Source organism: Pan paniscus, chromosome 1 (genome assembly GCF_029289425.2).
Source record: "Pan paniscus chromosome 1, NHGRI_mPanPan1-v2.0_pri, whole genome shotgun sequence".
In the NCBI taxonomy this organism is placed as follows: Eukaryota; Metazoa; Chordata; class Mammalia; order Primates; family Hominidae; genus Pan; species Pan paniscus.
The window spans coordinates 83,072,522-83,094,199 of NC_073249.2; the positions used below are offsets into that span (position 1 = coordinate 83,072,522).

Below are 21,678 nucleotides of genomic sequence, written 5' to 3' on the forward strand. Positions count from 1 at the left end.
TATATTTGTATCTATAAACCTCACCTGTGGCTATGTCCTATCCCATATGGAGTTTATGAATACACAGATTCTTGTCCTTGTACAGAAAAATCAAACCTGTTTCCTTTGGCAGTAATAATGTACACTCACATTGGCTTCTTTCTCCTTTCCACCCCATATATACCTATGCTCCACCCCATATACATATACATTATATATATGACACACACATATATACTCATATGTATACACACAGTTATATAGATATATGTATACACCATGTTTTCATTAGACATTCATCTATTGATGGACACTTTGGTTGATTGCATGTCTTGGCTCTTGTGAATAGTGCCGCCGTAATCATGGGAATGCAGATATCTTTTTGACATACAGATTTCCTTTCCTTTGGATATATACCCAGTAGTGAGATTGCTGGATCATATGGTCATTCTATTTGGAGTTTTTTGAGGAATTAATGATCGTGCTAATTTACATTTGCAGCAACAGTGTATGTGTTCCCCTTTCTTCACATCCTTGCCAATATGTTATGTGGTTTAGGAAGAAGTCATAGATCTACTAGTGGCCACATTGAAACGTTTCCAAAATATTTTTTAACCTGTATTTTCCTAAGTTTCTCAGAGTCAAGAGTTAAATTGCACTTTCAAGCCCTTTGTTCACTTTGTAACCTTTAAATTACTGCACTGTCAGTTCTCTCTCTCAGGGAAAGCCAGGACTTGGGAAAAGGAGAAAGACCAGAAGATAAAGTGTAAGTACTACTTAGACAGCACCATTTTGCTTTGCCTGTAATTGTCAAAGCAGCAGAACTGCTGGTCTTCTGCTATACTGAGAGAAATAGTTGAAATAGGTAGTCTTTAACTTTACTAAAGTTCCAACACTAGCACAACTGTGGGTTTGTACTGTTAAGAAAGACTCTTTTCATCTTGTTTATTTAAGGGGAATGCTTTTTACTTTGAGAGTAAGAAAAAAGCAGAAGTGGCCTAAAAATAAACTCTAATCTGTTAAAGTTATCTAAATCCTTTCATTAGGCAGTGGGACATTGCAGTTAATAAAGAAACTATGAGCTAGGCATTTTATTTGTCTCTGAATATCAAAATAGGGCTACAGACACAAAACATCTTGCAAAGAAAAATGACTCAGATCGCAAAACATCTTCCCATGATGGGATGTGGGATCTAGGCTTCCAAGATCCCACAGATTTTGTGAGCTTTCTGAGAAAATTTTAGAGAAAATTTATCATTTGTCTACCAATGTAAACACTTTTAATCATTTGCTAACAGACTAGTGAATGTTTGATTATGTTTATACTGATCATCTACTAGATGCTATTTTTCTTTTTGATGGCTTTTATTGATTATTAAAGGCACATAATATTAATGTTGCAGAACTTTCTCCTTAGTTCAGCTAAAATCAGGTTCTTGTCACATGACCAGGATAGATTAGGCTCAATGGGCACATAGAAGGGTGAGGAGTGGAATTTATTGGGCAAAAAGGAAAAAGGAAAAGTAACTCTCAGCAAAGTGAGAGAAATTCCTGCTAGCAGGTCTCGCGCCTTACAGATTGAATACCAGGTCACACCACTAAGGAACTGGAGAGGCCAGGCTCCTCCTCACTGCAAAGGGCATGAACTTCCCTGAGGCTCCATCCCATTCTCCCAGTGTGCAGGTGGGCATTATTCAGAAAGAAGCCTTCTGAAAGGACAGGCTTCATCCAGGACCAGCAGTCCGGTTTTTCAGCCTTCAAGCCGCTTTAGGCTTGAAGGTGGGGTTTCACTGGGGACCCTCGGCTGTCTCCTGTCTCTATCATTAATAGTAGGGAAGTATACATTTACTATATTTTTCTAAGTTCTCACCAAGAGAAATAAGCATGTGCAGTCATCAGGACTAGTTTAGATGAGACCTGTTAGGATCTAGGGAATAAACTTCCAGAGGTCTATGACAATCCAGGGTTCCTCAATTTTGAATAATTATTATAAAAATTGAATCATAAGCTCATTTGCCCTAGACTGTAAGCTTCTTGAGAGCGGAGGCCATGTCTTATTCACCTTTGTAACTCCAGGGCTAAGGATAGTGTCTGGAATGTAGGCTCACAATCACATATACTGAAAGAATTCAGTACTTTAAAGGTGTCAACCTTAAATAATGAAATTCAGAAAATATGATTAAGCAGAGTTTATTTGAGCCCAAAGCTTGAGGATGATCACTCAAGAGCATACATTCAAGTTGCCCTTAATCCATTCTTTGATTAGCAGCAGTTACAGTGGGCTTTTAAGGAAAAAAGAAAAAGCAGTTTCTACATTGTTTACCAGGAATTTTCATTAAAATAACATAAGCTATCCATTGGCTATCCATTGTCCTTTGTATCACAAATTCTAGAAAAATGACGATAATGAGTGAGGAACAAAAATGTTTTTTTTTGTTGTTTCTAGTAAGGAACAAAAATGCCTTTTAACATTTGCCTCTGGGCATGGGTAGGGGGAAGCCAGAATGAAGTCCCACACTCATGTCTCTCTGGGCCTGATAAATTTTACATACCTCACATAGCTCAAATTGCTCTATTTTTCTTTTCTTAAAGATAAATATATTTTTTATTTGTTGGTCATCTAATGCCAGCTTTTCTAAAATTACAAAAGCTTAGAAATAAGGTTGCTAGATTTAAATGATATTACTTATATAGCGTGGCTTTAAGCTCAATTTTTAGAAAAAGCTTCATTTTGAAAGGGCTTAGGAGCTAATTATCTAATATTTATCTCTAGATTTCAGTCCTACCTTTGTAGTTCTCAAGCTGTGCTAAGGGGAGAATTTTTATTGGCTTGTGAAATCTGTTTTTTCTTAATTACTTCGTTGTCAGCTACCCCTTGAGCTATTAAATAGATGTTACACAGTCAAAACTGGCAAGCTGTCTTTGCATGGCTCAAGGGATTATGGTTGTATACATTTATAGACAGAGGATTTACCTCTGCAGGAGAGAGAAAATGACAAGGTACAAGATTAGGTTAACCCCACAGTGGAAAAATGTAAATACTTGTCAGCAATGAAAAGAAATATTCTTGTCACATTATAAAAACACCTAGGCGACTTCATTGTTTTGAAGCAGTTACATGGCCCTACCTACCTATCAGAGAGTGCTCAATATTCATAAATTATACATGGCTGAGGTAGCGTTTTTAAAAATGTATCTCAAATGCATCGTATTTTACTCAGTGGGATTCACTTTACTTTCATCTGCTTATTAATTGTAATCTGCTTCTTACAAAATTCCTTTGTGTTTGGAATTCTTATTGCTTTTTTTTTCATTAATCAAATAAAAGTTTATAGAGCTCCTACTATGTGACGCTTATTTTTCTAGGTGGTGGAGATAAAAAGAGGAAAAGACATGGTCTCTGCCCTCTAATGGATAGTAGAAAACAGACAATGACAATACACTGCAAGATACTGTACTATGTTTCTAAAGATGGTACGTGCAGTAATGCCAAGGGGAGGGGACACCTATGCTAAGTATGGAGTTTGCCCATCTAGTTGTCATCTAGTGAATCACTGCCACTTGGTCAGAATCTATCTCCTACAGTAGTTCAAGTTGGAAAATGTAGTAAAATATTCTGAAATTGCTGTCTGTATAAAACATCACATCGTCCCTGTTCTCAGTTTTTAAGTTTCTTTAGTCCATGGCATAGAAATACCCAAATTCAAAAAGTCCATAAGCCTAAGAATATGCTTCCAACATCATATTCTTTGTTGTGTTTGCTGTCATCCTGACATGAAGGTGATTGAGAAGATTTTTAAGATGAGGTCATCATTTCTTTAATTTGAAGCATCTGCAGTACACATAGGTAATGGAGTGAGGAGTGGACTAACTGTGCCATGTGTGGGTGTTACAAAGGAAGTGGAAAGGCATCATTTGCATTTCAGGTCCAATCAGGAAGCTACCCTGGGAGTCAGGGGCAGAAAAGGGAACAAAGTGGTATCTGGAGAACGCAGATAGCTGGGACAGAGCTCAGGGGAGATAGACGTAGCCTCAGGGCCATGCAGGGGTAGAGAAAGCCATCCCTAAGGAAATACATGGCAGAGGCATAGCAGAAAACTTTAGAATAAGAGGATTATAAATTGAGTTAAAGAGGACTCAGCACTTATCTTTTGAGTGAACAAAAATAGACCAAGAATTTATTGTAATCTTTTTATAAAGAAGTAGATTTCTAAGATTTCACAGAAGAAACTTGGTTTTTGTCTCTGTGTGCTGCATGAAAATCAGAGCCCCTCTATATGATTTACTGTGAGCGTTTTTGGAGACATCTGTCCAGATCTTAGCAATTACCTTAACTGCCCCCTCTCAATTCAAGGAGTGGGTTTCCAGCAGCCATGTAAGTATAAAACAAATCTGCCCTCTGAAGAAAGCCATAGTTACTTGCTTTAGAGATGAGAATTTGACCCACGTGAGTCAATTACAGACCCTTCACTGGGAATTTAGAACAGAAACTGAGAAACATTTAACTTCCCTCACGTGTTGGACCTGCAACTTTTGCTGGGAAGCTATGGGCAGCCGTATTCTACCTTGCAGGCTGGGAGCAGAGGAAGCTGCTCTAGGCAGAAAGTAGAGAAGGAAACAGCTGTCAGAACAGAGACCTGAGAGGGAGAGGGTCCTGCCTGGGTTTCAAGCAGTTTTCCAGTTTCTGGAGCCAGTCCTTGACGCTAGACTGTGCCTGGCCTATTAGTCCTGCATGCTTATCAAAATGCCTTCTTTTTTGCTTAATTTAGCTCTGTACAACAGCAGACCTGGAAAATATGGCATTCATGCTTGATTTAACTGTAAAATAAACCATAGATAGTTCTTATCCCAAAGTGTGGATTCCATCATTTGCAGCTAATCCCTCTGTTGTCTCACAAAGAACTCACGTGCCATTGATGCAGTCAAACACCTGGGCCAGTAAGCACCCACCTGATGACCATAGTCATGGTCTGGAGTTCGGGGTAGGTATGGAGCGCCCTCTACAGAATGCTGCTATCTTCTGGCTTTCAGTCAGAGTATGCTGGGTTTTACAGAGTAATACACATATTTTAAACAACTTTGTCTTAATTTAGGTGTTTGAAGAATTATTCTACTAATGATTTTGTCAATCACACATTAATAGCTGCTGACATTTATCTGTGCTGGTTATTACTGTGCTCAGTATTTTACACAGATTATTTATTCCCACAGCAGCCTTATGAGGACTGTACCGTGATAGTCCCTGTTTTCCTAGTAAGCAAACATAAGCCCAGAGAAGTTAAATGAGTAGCACAATGTTACTCTGCTAGAAAGTAATAGAGCCACGATGCAAACCCACTTCCCTCAGACTCTGATCTCACCTACTAATGTTCTATTGCCCTGAAGACCCTTCCTTGCTCTCCACAGCTGGGGTGGGGAATATGCTGAGGGGATGTCTTTAAGTTTCCAGTGGAAGCTTCACTTTGGGGTCGAAGCCACTCCAACGGTTGTCTTCTCTTCCTTTTCTACCACCAACTTTCTTTTCCCAATGACTGGCTGTTGTTGTTACTCTTCTCCTGAGTTGTGTGGGGTCATTACTGCAGAGATGCAAGGGCACCCCTTGGATATCTGGAGAAAGACAAAAACAAACAAACAAACAAACAAAAAAACCCTGCTCTTTGAAGTTTGCTCCTAAAATCCCAAACTAAAGACATCAAGATACAATAAAGGAAATACTTGAATGCAGTCTGTGTAACTCCCTGAAACAGTCACAGGCAATGTCTATCACAGTATCTAGCATTAACTAAGCTTACCTAGCGGCTGAAATGGACCCTACTGAGATACCTTGTCAGGCAGCATGTTGCGCTGAAACCAATGCATTCAAACCGGAGTTTATAGTTCATCCAGGGTCATGAATGAGCTATTCATGAATGAGACAGCCCACGATCCTCAATAGATTTTGGTGGCTTTAATATGTGAATCTATAAATGTGTTTTTTTTCTTGAACTTCTAAAACACCTTAATCTACATACTCACTCCAACAATTTACTGAGTGTTTCTTAATCTTGGCTAACATATAGATGCACTAATTTTACTTTTTGTTTATAAATTTAGTTTTAGTTTTTCAGTATATAAATTTTGTATGGCTCAAAAATGGACACTATATAACCAGGCACACAGTGAGAAGTCCTCCTGTCTGGTTTCATTGATATCCACTTTTAATAGTTTATTGAGTGTCCTTGTAGTGCTTTTTAAAAATGTAAATGCAAACAAAAATAAATGTAGACTCTTATTCGTACCTTTTCTACACCTAATGCAGTATATTATTTACACTGTTCTGTACTTTTTTCTACTGAACAAATATCTTAGAGATTGCTTCATGTTATCTTATTTTTTCTGGCAGTTGTACCATACTCCACCGTATGGCTGCACCATAGTTATTTAATCAGTATGCTATAGATAGATACTCGGAATTTGGGATACACCTGATGCTTTGCAATTATAAACAATGCTGCAATAAATAATCTTAATGAGCTTTCTGTACCTGAAAAATAATTCTTGAGAATCTGTGATGTTTACTTAAATTATTTTAATTATCTGGTTACTTATGTACAGACATTAAAACCAGTTATAAATTTCTTATAATAATAACTCTTACATAACAGATTTTAAATTTAAGTAAAAACAAACCCCTAACATTAATTTAACTAATAGATGCCAGTTTGATGAAAGTATAAAGCTGCTCGCAATAAGACCATGGTACCAAACCACTCCTGTTCTCGTGGCATCAGTGTGACTTCATTAATGTGTGCTGTGTAATGAGCTGATTTTCTTTTACACAACTTTTTTCTTTTTTTAATTATTATACTTTAAGTTCTAGGGTACATGTGCACACCGTGCAGGTTTGTTACGTATGTATACATCTGCCGTGTTGGTTTGCTGTACCCATTAACTCATCATTTACATTAGGTATTTCTCCTAATGCTATCCCTACCCCCTACCCCCACCCCACGACAGGCCCCGGTGTGTGATGTTCCCCTTCCTGTGTCCAAGGGTTCTCATTGTTCAATTTCCACCTATGAGTGAGAACATGCAGTGTTTGGTTTTCTGTCCTTGCGATAGTTTGCTCAGAATGATGGTTTCCAGCTTCATCCATGTCTCTGCAAAAGACATGAACTCATCCTTTTTTATGGCTGCATAGAATTCCATGGTGTATATGTGACACATTTTCTTAATCCAGTCTATCATTGATGGACATTTGGGTTGGTTCCAAGTCTTTGCTGTTGTGAATAGTGCCACAGTAAACATACGTATGCATGTGTCTTTATAGCAGCATGATTTATAATCCTTTGGTTATATACCCAGTAATGGGATCGCTGGGTCAAATGGTATTTCTAGTTCTAGATCCTTGAGGAATCGCCACACTGACTTCCACAATGGTTGAACTAGTTTACATTCCCCCCAACAGTGTAACAGCGTTCCTATTTCTCCACATCCTCTCCAGCACCTGTTGTTTCCTGACTTTTTAATGATCGCCATTCTAACTGGTGTGAGATGGTATCTCATTGTGGTTTTGGTTTGCATTTCTCTGATGACCAGTGATGATGAGCATTTTTTCCTATGTCTGTTGGCTGCAGAAATGTCTTCTTTTGAGAAGTGTCTGTTCATATCCTTTGCTCACTTTTTGATGGAGTTGTTTGATTTTTTTCTTGTAAATTTGTTTAAGTTCTTTGTAGATTCTGGATATTAGCCCTTTGTCAGATGAGTAGATTGCAAAATTTTTCTCCCATTCTGTAGGTTGCCTGTTCACTCTGATGGTAGTTTCTTTTGCTGTGCAGAAGCTCTTTAGTTTAATTAGATCCCATTTGTCAATTTTGGCTTTTGTTGCCATTGCTTTTGGTGTTTTAGTCATGAAGTCCTTGCCCATGCCTATGTTCTGAATGGTATTGCCTAGGTTTTCTTCTAGGGTTTTTATGGTTTTATGTCTAACATTTAAGTCTTTAATCCATCTTGAATTAATTTTTATATAAGGTGTAAGGAAGGGATCCAGTTTCAGCTTTCTACCTATGGCTAGCCAGTTTTCCCAGCACCATTTATTAAATAGGGAATCCTTTCCCCATTTCTTGTTTTTGTCATGTTTGTCAAAGATCAGATGGTTGTAGATGTGTGGTGTTACGTCTGAGGCCTCTGTTATGTTCTGTTGGTCTAGATCTCTGTTTTGGTACCAGTAACATGATGTTTTTGTTACTGTAGCCTTGTAGTATAGTTTGAAGTCAGGTAGCATGATGCCTCCAGCTTTGTTCTTTTGGCTTAGGATTGACTTGACAATGCAGGTCCTTTTTTGGTTCCATATGAACTTTAAAGTAGTTTTTTCCAATTCTGTGAAGAAAGTCATTGGTTGCTTGATGGGGACGGCATTGAATCTATAAATTACCTTGGGCAGTATGGCCGTTTTCACAATATTGATTCTTCCTATCCATGAGCATGGAATGTTCTTCCATTTGTTTGTGTCCTCTTTTATTTCATTGAGCAGTGGTTTGTAGTTCTCCTTGAAGGTGTCCTTCACATCCCTTGTAAGTTGGATTCCTAGGTATTTTATTCTCTTTGAAGCAATTGTGAATGGGAGTTCACTCATGATTTGGCTCTCTGTTTGTTTGTTATTGATGTATAAGTATGCTTGTGATTTTTGCACATTGATTTTGTATCCTGAGACTTTGCTGAAGTTGCTTATCAGCTTAAGGAGACTTTGGGCTGAGACAATGGGGTTTTCTAAATGTACAGTCATGTCGTCTGCTCTTTGACTTCCTCTTTTCCTAATTGAATACCCTTTATTTCTTTCTCTTGCTTGATTTCCCTGGCCAGAACTTCCAACACTATATTGAATAGGAGTGGTGATAGAGCGCATCCCTGTCTTGACAACTTTTCTCTGTTTGCACTATTACAAACACTTTGTTTAGCCTTCTCTTTGTTGCTCATCACATACATATTAAATTCTTCTCATTTGTTCTGAGACAATTAAAAACCTATGCCTGTTAGTATTGATGCAGTCATGAGCATAAACAAATTTGGTCACTGGTCATCCAGCTGATATAGAATGCGCTTATATTGATTTTCGAGAGTAGCATGATAATTCTTTTAGAGAAAAGTCACACATTCTCATAGAGAAGCACTAATAAATGGATTACTATATGGTGAGAATCACGTCAGTGCCCATCCATGTGAGCTCTTTACTAGACCCTAAGCAAGAATTTTCCTCAGCACTGCTTTTTCATCATAATGACACAAGGCTGTGGCATCTAGTAAAGCTAGATGCATCCTGGCCCTGCCCCCAACCCCCAACAGCCCCTATCCTGACTTCTGTGCCTCTGTCTTTTACAGGTCTTCTGTTTGCAGAAGGACCTGTTGCTTCCTGCAGTCCTCCTATATTTTGCCTCCCACCTTGAGGCAGGGAGACCCAATAGTAGCTATTATCCTGCCGCTATTGACTTGGCAGACTGCCAGATTTTACCAGCATTGAGCCAGTCAAGTCCTGGGCAGCCAGTTTAGGCTGAAATAAGAGGGGACAAAAGGCAACCACAGAGGTGAGCTAGGTTCCTTAAATACAGGTCAAAAAAAATTAGTATAGTAGTAAGGACTGGCAAGTGGGGGGAGGTAAGAGGTTGGGTCAACTGCCTAGTGAGTTGGCTTACTTAAAGCTATGAGCAGGAAGTACTATTCCTCTTTCTGTAGGCTTTCTATAGTGGGAGCAGTAGAGCCTAGGCTTTCTGAAAAAGCTCTGATTCCTTAAGAGAGAATACAGTGGCTGGGTTCCATGACTCCTCTTCCAACTCATATCCTCATCATTGTACTAAGCAGGGAGCAGTTTGTGCCCCCTTGGGAATTCAGTACTTCTTGTGCCATGTGTCTAGTTTATCTTCTTAAAATCTTAAGTCTGGGATGCAGATGAGCAGTTAATTGTTTGGAAGAGAGTAGATGGAACATGGGATAATCCATGAAGGCAGAAGTCAGATGGTGGCGAAATCTCATAAGGTTAGGAAGTTTCCAGGTGTTTTTTGTTATCAGCAGAGGATTTGTCTCTTTAAGGAGAGGAGCCAGATAATGTTTTCTGCTCAGATGTTCTTTCTTGTTTCCTGGTTCTGAGAACAATAGGCTTTGAATTACTTCTTGTATGTTGGAGTGGATCATAGATTCTCCATTAATGAGAGATGATAGAGGTGACAGTGGCACTTACAGGTGTGGGAAACAGTAGCAGAATCCACAGTTACTGTAAAGTGCTGTTCTGGTTGAAGTACAGTAATTGGCTACAAGCAGTCTAGTCAACATGACAGTGATCTTTGGATGTATCATCTATTTTTCCAGCCTTTAGCCTCTTTAATTATTAACGTCTTTATTATCTATTCCATATGTAATTAATTTTCAGTTGATTCTTCTTATAAATTCAAGTATGTTGAGACAAACTAAATTCCCAACAGTTGGTAGATTACTGAAATAAATTATGGAAGTTTACAACAAAATTGATATAGTATGTTCCAATTTTTGCGAGAAAACAGTTTGTGTATTTGTATGCATAAAAAAGAATCATAAAAACTTTCCACCAAGTTGCTGACAGTCATTATCTCCCTCACTTCATTAAGGTCTCTGCTCAAATGTTCTTCCTCAAAGTTCTTCCTTGACTAGTCTGTTTGAGAAAGAAGTCCTCTTTATCTCTGTTCCAGATCATTTTCTAGTCTCTTATCTTGCTTTATTTTTCTTATTGGTCTTTCCCCCTCCATGATACTGTTTATTTATCTGTTGAGTATTTTTCTCCCCCTAGAGTGTGTAGCTCACAGGAAGAGATTTTGACTTTCTTGTTTACTGCTATATTTTTAGTGCCTAGAACAGTGTCTGGAGCTCAGGAAACGTTTGTTGCAGTGATGAATAAATAAATAAATAAATAAATGAAATTGCATAAGTGGAAAATATTGCTAGCACAGTATTAAAAAAGTGGTGCTTCCTTGGGGGTCAGAATAGGTTCATGCTTCAACTGGTTTTGTTTGCTGATTATACAGGATGTCTAAGCCATAGGGAAGGATTATCTAAGGGGTGGATTTTCTGAGAACATAAGGATCTATTATGTTTTGAATTTTACATAGGTGGGGTACCAAGGTGATAAGCCATTGTGATACCCACTTGAATTCCAGCAAACTGGGGAAACTGTAAACCTGTGACTCCCAGTCTTTGAAGGGTCATCATATGAGTGTGAAGCTACTGTATGGTGAACAGTGCAGGTCAGCAGGTCTCCCACCTCCTGCAGCATTACAGCCACATAGATATATTTCCTGATTGACTGGAGTTTCCTTCAAGCCTTTGGAAACAGAGATAGGGCAGCTGTGTCAGAGGCGTGTGAACCAGAGCAACTCCATCTTGAATAGGAGCTGGTTAAAATGAGGCTGAGACCTACTGGGCTGCATTCTCAGATGGTTAAGGCATTCTAAATCACAGGATGAGATAGGAGGTCAGCACAAGATACAGGCCATAAAGACCTTGCTGATAATGCATGTTGCAGTAAAGAAGCTGGCTAAAATGCCACCAAAACCAAGATAGCCACGAAAGTGACCTCTCTGATCGTCCTCACTGCTTTACTCCCACCATAACAATTTATGCCATGACAGTTTACAGATGCCATGGCAATGTCAGGAAGTTGCCCTGTATGGTCTAAAAAGGGGAGGCATGAGGAATCCACCCCTTGTTTAGCATATAATCAAGGAATAACCATAAAAATGGGCAACCAGCAGGCATCGGGCTGCTCTGTGGAGTAGCCATTCTTTTATTCCTTTACTTTCGTAACAAACTTCCTTTCACTTTCGTCTATGGACTTGCCCTGAATTCTTTTTTGCATGAGATCCAAGATCCAAGAACACTCTCTTGGGGTCTGGATCAGGACTCCATTCCTGTAACAGCTGTGTGATTTGACCCGTACAATCTACTCTGGATGTTACTGGGTCTTAATGTCTATTAACTGTGGTGCCTTAAGGCAGCCAACTTCACATATGTGTTTCATCACTCAAACAAGAAGAGATATTAATGCTTCCTGGCATCTAAAGGCATTATATAGAATAATTAGTTCATGTTTCAAATTGTTTCACATTTATAGGTATCATTATTTTGAAATAGATTCCTTTAAAGATTCAGGAAAAGCCACATGTCAAAACTACTAAGCTTGTAATGTGTTTTCTTACTCATTTATTCCCCTCAGGCATCGGCCTGCCCAGTGGGAGTGTTTTAATCAGGAGTGTTAGTCAAGACTTCAATGGGTTCATTTCTTTGCTGGGTGTTGTCTGAGAAAAGAGAGACTGTCAAGTCTTTTTTATTCCCTATAAAAGGATTCATTTGTTTTGAGGGGGGTCTCTCTGAAGTGGACCAAACCATTCTCAGCAACGCTAATCTTATTGTATGTATTTATCTGGGGGTTTCTAATAGAGTCAAATAGTTCATTCATCCAGGAAGGACAGATCCTAGAGTTCACATCTAGCCCTGGCTTTACAAATACCTTGGGTCACTTCCTCACCCTATAGTGTCCGAGACATCTAGAAAACCAAGGACAGCAGAATATTCTTTAGCCCATCCCTGAATTCACAGGTTGCTGCTGCCCAAGTGCCTTTGAAATACAAAAGATGTTTGAAGACTTTGAGCCACATCCTCATTTCTAATACAACTTTTATTTCTAGGGTCAGTTTGACAAATTTTGTTTCACTTTTATGAAATAATTTATCATCAAAATGAACATTTTTTTGGTGGGCATATTCAGTGTGCTGAAGAGCTATAAATATTGAGAGGCACTTTAATTCAGAATATTGTATACACTAATGTATACATACACTAATTTCCCTAAGAATTGAAAATGTAGAGTTTAGGAAGTTTAGAAGTATTTGCTTTGGAGATTTCCTGGTCTTGGGTTGAATAAACATTCAGGCACATCACATGACTGCAGTGGGGCTTCTGTTCCTGGGCTGGCTCAATAGCTCTGTGCCTGCCATTTTTCAAAGATTGAGATCTAACTTGCACTATTTTTTTTTTTTTTTGAGACAGGGTCTTTCTTTCTTACCCAGGCTGGAGTGCAGTGAAGCAATCATGACTCACTGAAGCCTCAATCTCTTGGGCTCCAGAGATCTGCCACCTCAGCCTCCCGCATCGCTGGGACTACAGGAAAGAGCCACAGCACCTGGCTCTGACTTGCACTTTGACTTCCTCAGGAGAATAAGGATGCAACAGAGAATGATAGCAATCGTGATATCTAACACTTATAAGGCACAGTGCTGAGACATACCACTCATGCTTTATTCATTTACTCTTTGCAACTCTTCTGTGGGGTAGGTACTGTTATCCACATGTCACAGACGAGACACAGAGACTCATTTGGGTGAGGCAATTTGCCCCTTGTTACTTAGCAGTAAGCGGTAGGACTGGGATTTGAACCCATGTCAGTCTGGCTTTGGAGCCTGAGGCTTTCAGCAACAGTATGTGTCTAGACCCCTCCCACTGCTTACATTTTTGGGGACTGAATTTGAACAAAGAGTTAAGTATGATGCTATTAAAACTATCCTAGAAGGTCCGAATAGGGCAGCTGAAAGTGATTTAGGATATATCATATACTGCACATATTTTTGCTATAACATTTAAATATTAAATATTACCCTTTTTGGATGAATAAAAACATCAAAAAGGAATTTAAAATAAAAAATTTGAAGGAAGAAGGGATACTAATGGCTAATCAAATAGCATGGCAGGTTTTTATTTTAAAGATGGCATTTGGTCTTGAACTCCTGACTTCAAGTGATCTGCCTGCCTTGGCTTCCCAAAGTACTGGGACCAGCCTGGCCAACATGGTGAAACCTCATCTCTACTGAAAATACAAAAAATTAGCTGGGTGTGGTGGCACATGCCTATAATCCCAGCTGCTTGGAAAGCTGAGGCATGAGAATCACTTGAACCTAGGAAGTGGGGGTTGTGGTGAGCTGAGATTGCACCACTGCACTCCAGCCTGCCTGGGCAACAGAGCGAGACTCTGTCTCATTAAAAAAAAAAAGAAAAAAAAAAGAAAAAAATTGGCATTTGGCTGGCTCTTATGAAACCCTTTTTCCCATTTGCTTTCCTGGCTTGGAGACCATGAAGCTCTACCAGCCATAACTTTGTGATGCTTTTTGGGGCAGCATTCTCCTTTTTTCTACACTGATTCATAAACAACAGTTCTCAGAAAATGGTGGACTCAGTCTAGTGACGGTGGGGTGTTGAATGAAGGGAGTGTTTGGGAATGAGGATGGCATTCTGAGAGGTGTTGTATCCACAAATAAAGCTCTGCAGGTTCAGCAAAACTAGGAAGAAGTATTGACAGTTTAGTTTTTTTATGTGCTTTACAGATTCAGTTTATCAAAGAATCAGGTATTATAAGTAGGAAAAATGTGACAAAATAGAGCTGAAATACATGAATGATAACTAGAATCTAGGAAATTAATTAAAAACTGAGTAAATCAATCTGCCCTTCATCTTCTGTTCTTAGAAGAGAATTTGACACAATCGAATAAAGAAAGACATGGTCCAATGTCAGGGAAATAATAGGGGATTTTTCAGAACAACAGAAATGTCCAATATTGGTGGTTTGCTTAAATAATTTATAAGCAAGTCACAAGAGTATGTATGGTATAATACCACGTTGGAAGAAGAAATAATGTAGACATTCTCAAGGTACTGTGACATAATATCAGTTGGAAACACAAATGAGCTTGCCAACTGCAAAGTTATCTATCTTGGTTTCTTATAAATTTTCTTTACACTAGAGAATATGGAATCAGGATCACAAATGGGCCACATAAATGTGATTGACACTTAACAGCTTGACATGCCATGTTAACAGCTAACATTTACTAACATAGCCACCTTTTTGAGTGCTCATGCTGTGGCAGGTACTATTTTAAACATCCTTAACTTATTTAAAGTGAGGTAGGCACTATATTATCACTCACATTTTATAGACGAGGAAACCAAACATAATGAGAGCAAATAACTCGCCTATGATCACAGAGCTGGCAAGTGGGAGAGCCAGGATTGGAACTCAAGCTGCCTGGCTGTAGAACACAAGATCTCAGAAACAAAACTCTTCTGCCTCTTGTATAAATAAACAACAGGGAGTATCCAGGTAGTATGTCAAGTTTACACAAATATGAAAATAGAGGACCACCCCAAACCCTAGAATAAATTTCCAAGAGTCTCTTAAGATCTAGGTAGATCAAGTATTTTAGAGAAACTTAGATTCTGCTACTTCTTAAGTAGTTGTCATCATTGAGTACTTATACAACCAACCAATACATACACTAAAGAACCTGCCAACTGAATGTGCAGAATGGTGAAATAATCAGCTAATTCAGTGAAAAATTTCCTCAAATTGTTATTTGCTCCATTATACCATATTATTTTTCTGATATTTCACCCTGTAACAAAGCTATAGTAATACTGTTATAGACTCAAATCACCTCAAGCCCATAAGCATAAATTTTGATAGTTAATTATCTCTAAAATGATGAGAATCATTAATACTATTAAAGAAGCAAATCCTGGGGCAGCTGTTATCATTTGAATTTTTTGAATTTTCAACAGTTTTAATTTTCTTTTCTGAAGAAAGTTCAGAAAAAAGTATTTAGAATGATGTGAACTTTTAATAAAAGGGTAATTTCTGAAAAATACTTGCTAATAAACACATATACTTAGGAAGCTAATATAAATGTAATATATACTAATATATACTTAAGACAGAAATGCCTTAGGCTTAGGCTGCTAAGTCTCTGCTGAATTTTCTTTTATGAGGTTAACCACATCAAAGTAATAAAAAAGTGTTCTGTTATTCTGAATTGGTTTCTGACCTAGTTCCTAAATTATAACTTAGCAAACAGTGTGTATGTGTTGGTTGGTTGGATAAGTAGTCAATCTAAAACTCTTTGAAATTTTTGCCTAGGCTATAATTAATGGAAGTGAATGAAAAGGAAAAGGAGGGGACTTTTACTGGAGAGGTCAGGAAAAAAGTAAAAGAGTACACAGTTGGAATAGAAGTGTGAAAATGAATGTACTTAGGTAATGGAACAAGGAGACAAGCAAGAGCTCCAGTCCACAGCTTTACTTAGGAGAGAAGCTTAAGATAAAGCTGACAGTCTGTTCCTCAGTGGACTTACAGTTTAGAGTCCTGACTCTTGAGATATCTGTACTATGACCTGGCTTTGTGTAGATAGCTTTGTCTTGCTTTAAGAAAAATTGATAATTAAATTCTGTTAACATCTTCACACCTTCCATTATTTTGGGATTGTGGATGCCAATCTCTCATTGAGGTTGAAATTTAGTAATACAGATCTTGAAATATTGTCATAGTCACAGATTTCTAGTGAAAACATTCTAGCAAATAGGAAAAACATAGTTTCATATACCTTAATTTATAAAGTGTTTAGGAATAATGAACAGAATCTCTCTTTTTCTCACCTAGAAATCCTTAAGGGTAGCTGAGATATTATGTAAACTTCTGTCTTGTAAACTTTATCCCCTATCCTCAAAAAGGGGATGCTGGTAGAACTCCTATGGAAATAAAATTAGGATTTAATGCTCCTGCATCAAGATCCTCTAAGTTCTTATCTAGTAGTGAGGAGTCTCCAATTCTTTCCATTCTTCATGAGAGAATACTAAGGTGCTGTGGATCAGAGCGGAAGTGAGGGTGAGGTTGTAGGATCTCACTTGGTGTTCTTATAGCTCTTCATTTGGTACTTCACTTTTCTCCCCCATAGATTTTCTTTTTTTCTACACCCTTTGGTACCACAATAGTCCTGATTTCACACGTGTTGGTAGCCTCTCTTTCCATCCTTGTTCTTCCATCTCCAAAATTTCTCATAACAGTGCTTTGTTTTGGCATTTGGGGTAATAATTGCTCAAAGCCCTTAAATCCCTTCTGAGTTCAGAAACAAGTCAGAATTAAGACACAGGAGTCAGGCATATGGTAATGAAAACACCAACTTTATTTCTGATAAAGTTGAAGATAGATTGTGGCATTGACATGCAGCTGCAGTTGGGCTTTCTAATAGTTCTTCCTAAGTCTTGAACCTAAGGAGACCCATCAAGGGAGACTTTAGGTTTGCAGAGCAGATGCATTTACCCAAAATTGCTGTCACACATGTGGGAACCAATAGTCAGGGAATGAAAGACAGAGACATCAGATGCATGAAGAACCTTTACTCTGCTTGATGAAGAGAGGAGAGACCCCACTGAATGTCAGAATCAACACTCCCAAATAGGATGCAAAGGTGGAGGCTTCCTCATAGTGCAGTAAACCAGCATCATGCATGGTTTCTCTTGACATTGTTCTATCTCCATCTATGGCTGCCACTGTGAAACTATTCAGTTTACTACTAAATAGTTCTAATTATTTGGAGCTGCTTTTTAAAAGTTGGTTCTACCTTAGAAGAAAAAATGGGCTTTGTCCAATTTCAAACCACTGGCCCTTTGGACACAGAAGTCAAAGATCAAAGTGATAGCACCACAGCAAAGCTATAGATTTTTCAAAAATGTAATTACGGAGTTTTAACCCAGAATAACTGGAAGATTTCACTCTCCCTCTTCCTCTATATCTCTTCTTCCTCCTTAAACTTATATCTTTAAAATGTTTAAAACATTTTGTTTTAAAATGTTTTAAAACATGTTTTAAAACATATTGCCTATTTATTTTAAAAAGATAATATGGTTTTAAAGACATATTACCTAAGCAAAAAGAACAAAGCCAGAAAGATTAGATTACCTGACTTCAAACTATACTACAAGGCTATAGTAACCAAAAGAGCATGGTACGGGTACAAAAACAGACACATAGACCAATGGAACAGCATAGAGAACCCAGAAATAAAGCCACACACCTACAGCCATCTGATCTTCGACAAAGTTACAAAAAATAATTAATGGGGAAAGAACTTCCTATTTAATAAATGGTGCTGGGATAGCTGGCTAGCCATATGGAGAAGATTTAAACTGGACTCTTACCTATCATTATGTACAAAAATTAACTCAAGATGGATTAAAGACTTAAATGTAAGACCTCAAACTAAAAGTCCTAGAAGAAAACCCAGGAAATACCTTTCTCAATGTTGGCCTTGGCAAAAAATTTGTGGCTAAGTCCTCAAAAACAATTGGAACAAAAACAAAAAATTGACAAGTGGGACCTACTGAAACTAAAGAACTTCTACACAGCAAAACTATCAGTAAGTAAACAGACAACCTACAGAATGAGAGAAAATTTTCAAAAACTATGCATCTGACAAAAGTCCAGAATCTATAAGGAACTTAAACAAATCAACAAGCAAAAAACAACCCCGTTAAAATGCAGGCAAAGGACATGAGCAGACACTTCTCAAAATAAGACATTTGCTGAGAAGTGTTTTATTATTGATTATGCAATTGATTTTAGATTATGTGCCATGTGGTAATAAGAAGAATGTATATTCTGCTGTTTTTGGGTGGAAAGTTGTGCATATATCACATATATTTAGAATAGTTAGATTTTCTTGTTGAATTGAACCATTTACCATTATATAATGCCCTCAGATTTACAAGGGAAAAATCCAACAACCTCATAAAAAATGGGCAAAGGACATGAACAGACACTTTTCAAAAGAAGACATACACGTGGCCAACAATCATATGAAAAAAACTTCAACATCACTGACTATTAGTGAAATGCAAATCAAAACCACAATGAGACACCATATCACATGTTATCAAAAAATAACATGCTGGCAAGGTTGTGTAGAAAAAGGAAGGCTTATACACTGTTGGTGGGAGTGTAAATTAGTTCAACCATTGTGGAAGAAGTGTGGTGATTCCTCAAAGACCTTAAGAAAGAAATACCATTTGATCCAGCAATCCCATTACTGAGCATACACCCAAAGGACTGTAAATCATTCTGTTTTAAAGACACATGCACGTGTATGTTCATTGCAGCACAGTTCACAATAGCAAAGACATAGAATCAACGGAAATGCCAACAATGATAGACTGGATAAAGAAAATGTGATATATATACAACATGAAATACTATGCAGCCATTAAAAAGAATGAGATCATGTCCTTTGCAAGGACATGGTTGGAGCTGGAGTTCATTATCCTTAGCAAACTAACACAAGAACAGAAAATCAAATCCTTCATGTTCTCACTTATAAGGGGGAGCTAAATGATGAGAACACATGGACATATAGAGGGGAACAACACACACTTGGGCTGATAAAAAGGTGGAGGGTAGGAGGAGGGAGAGGATCAGGAGAAATAACTAATGAGTATGAGGCTTGATACCTGGGTGATGAAATAATATGTAAAACAAACTCCCATGATGCAAGTTTACCTATGTAACAAACCTGCATATGTACCCCTGAACTTAAAAGTTAAAAAAAGACATACATGCAGCCAACAAATGTATGAAAAAATGCTCATCATTGCTAATCATTAGTGAAATGCACATCAAAACCACAATGAGATACCATCTTACACCAGTCAGAGTGGCTTTTGTTGAAAAGTAAAAAAATAACAGATGTTGGAGAGGCTGCAGAATAAATGGAATGCTTATACACTGTTGACAGGAATGTAAATTAGTTCAACCACTGTGGAGAGCAGTTTATAGTTTTCTCAAGGAGCTAAGAGTTGAACTACCATTTGATGCAGCAACTCCATTACTGGATACATACCCAAAGGAAAATAAATTGTTCTACCAAAAAGACACATGCACTTGTATGTTCATTGCAGTGCTATTCACAATAGCAAAGATATGGAGTCAACCCATGCCTATCAATGGTGAGTTGGATAAAGAAAATAGGATACATATCTACCATGGAATACTATGCAGCCATAAAAAAGAACAAAATCATGCTCTTTGCAGCAACATGGATGTAGCTGGAAGCCATTACCCTAAGTAAACTAACACAGGAATAGAAAACAAAATGCCACATGTCCTCACTTATAAATAGGAGCTAAACACTGGGTACACATGAACATAAAGATGGAAACAATAGATACTGGGGAATACAAGAGGTGGGGAATAGGGGATCAAGTGTTGAAAAACTACCTACTGGGTACTATGCCTATTACATGGATGACAGAATCATTTGTACTCCACACCTTAGCATCACACACTATACCTTTATAACAAATCTGCACACGTACTTCCAGATTCTAAAATAAAAGTTGAAAACAAATTTTGATCTTAGAAGGGGCTAAATAGATAGGTGACCCTGCTAGTTAGTTGTTGCTAAAAAAATGGTAAAGTTTAGCTAATTCTAATCTAAATTTATTATTTTTGATAGATATTTCTCAACTTTTAACAGTTTTTAGTAATTTTTTCTTTTTCTCTTTTAGTTTTTAGAAACAAAGTCACACTTTGTTATCCAGGCTGGAATGCAGTGATATGATCATATATCACTGCAGCCTCAGACTCCTGGGCTGAAGCAATTCTTCTACCTCAGCCTCCTGATTAGCTAGAACTACAGGTGCACACCACCATGCACGATTAATTTTTTATTTATTTTTTGTAGAGATGAAGTTTTTCTATATTGCGCAGGCTAATCTTGAACTCCTGGCCTCAATAGAACCTCCTTCCTTTGCCTCCCAAAGCACTGGGATTACATGCTTAAGCTATTGTGCTCAGCCGTTAACTGTTTTATAAATTGCAATCCCTTACAATAAGTTAACTCATTTTTATTGGTGTATATTTCAAAGTTTACTGTAAAGGGTTCAACAGGATGTTCAAATGAATATTCTTTTGAAAGTTTGTTCAATATATTTTTGCACATTAAAATTCATTTGGCCGTAATATAAAGAGTAGAATTTAGGGGCCTCAATCAGTCCTTTGCCTATGAGGAGCAGATTCAAAATAATTTACCAGAAATAATCTTGACCCCCAAAGCAAGCACTCCTTGAACTCAAGTCTTAGGCGGGTGGACTGAGCTTCTTTAGGGACAGCTGCACCACCCAGTCTTTCAATTACACGAAGAGTTTGAGCCCCATTCAACTACACGTTAAAGAATAAGACCCTGTGATCAAAATTACTGTCTTAAAAATTGCTCTAGACACTTTCTGGGACTATGCTTTAAACATTTATAAAAATTTCTTTTGATAGAAATAATATTTAGCAAAGATTGTTACAACATAGTGTCCTCTATTATAAGAAGCCCCCATAGAAAGTTCTTCCCTATTTTAATACCTAGGATAGTTACTATTCTCTTTAGCAATTGAATTGTTTTTATTTCATAAGTCTTACCATTTGCTTATTTAAGCTTTCCTTTTTGGTTTGGTTAATAAAAAGTTAAACTCAAATTTATGGCTTATCTGTGGCCCACATATAAATCATTATAGAGAATGTGTTTTTCCCTAAAATTAGGAATTTTGAAAATTCCCAATTTACAAGAGTTGAAGAAATAGTATAATTAACACTTGTATACTTTTTTCCTAGAATTGCCAGTTGCTAATATTTTGTATCTTTTATTTTATCTCTCTCTTACACACACATACATCCTTTTTCTTGTACCTTTTGCAAATAAATTGTAGATATCATGATTCTTTACTCATTCTATTTCTGCATACATCTCCCAAAAATAAGAATGTTTTACTATATAACTATAATACCTTTATTATATCAGATAATATTAACATTAATTTAAAAAGATAATCTAATTT

General features: G+C 37.5%; 1 pseudogene; it reads right to left on the reverse strand.

Annotated features, from left to right (window-relative positions):
- Window positions 1–5,416: 5,416 nt before the first annotated feature.
- Window positions 5,417–21,678, reverse strand: part of LOC100991218 (flavin-containing monooxygenase 5-like) — a 38,429-nt pseudogene continuing 22,167 nt past the window's right edge.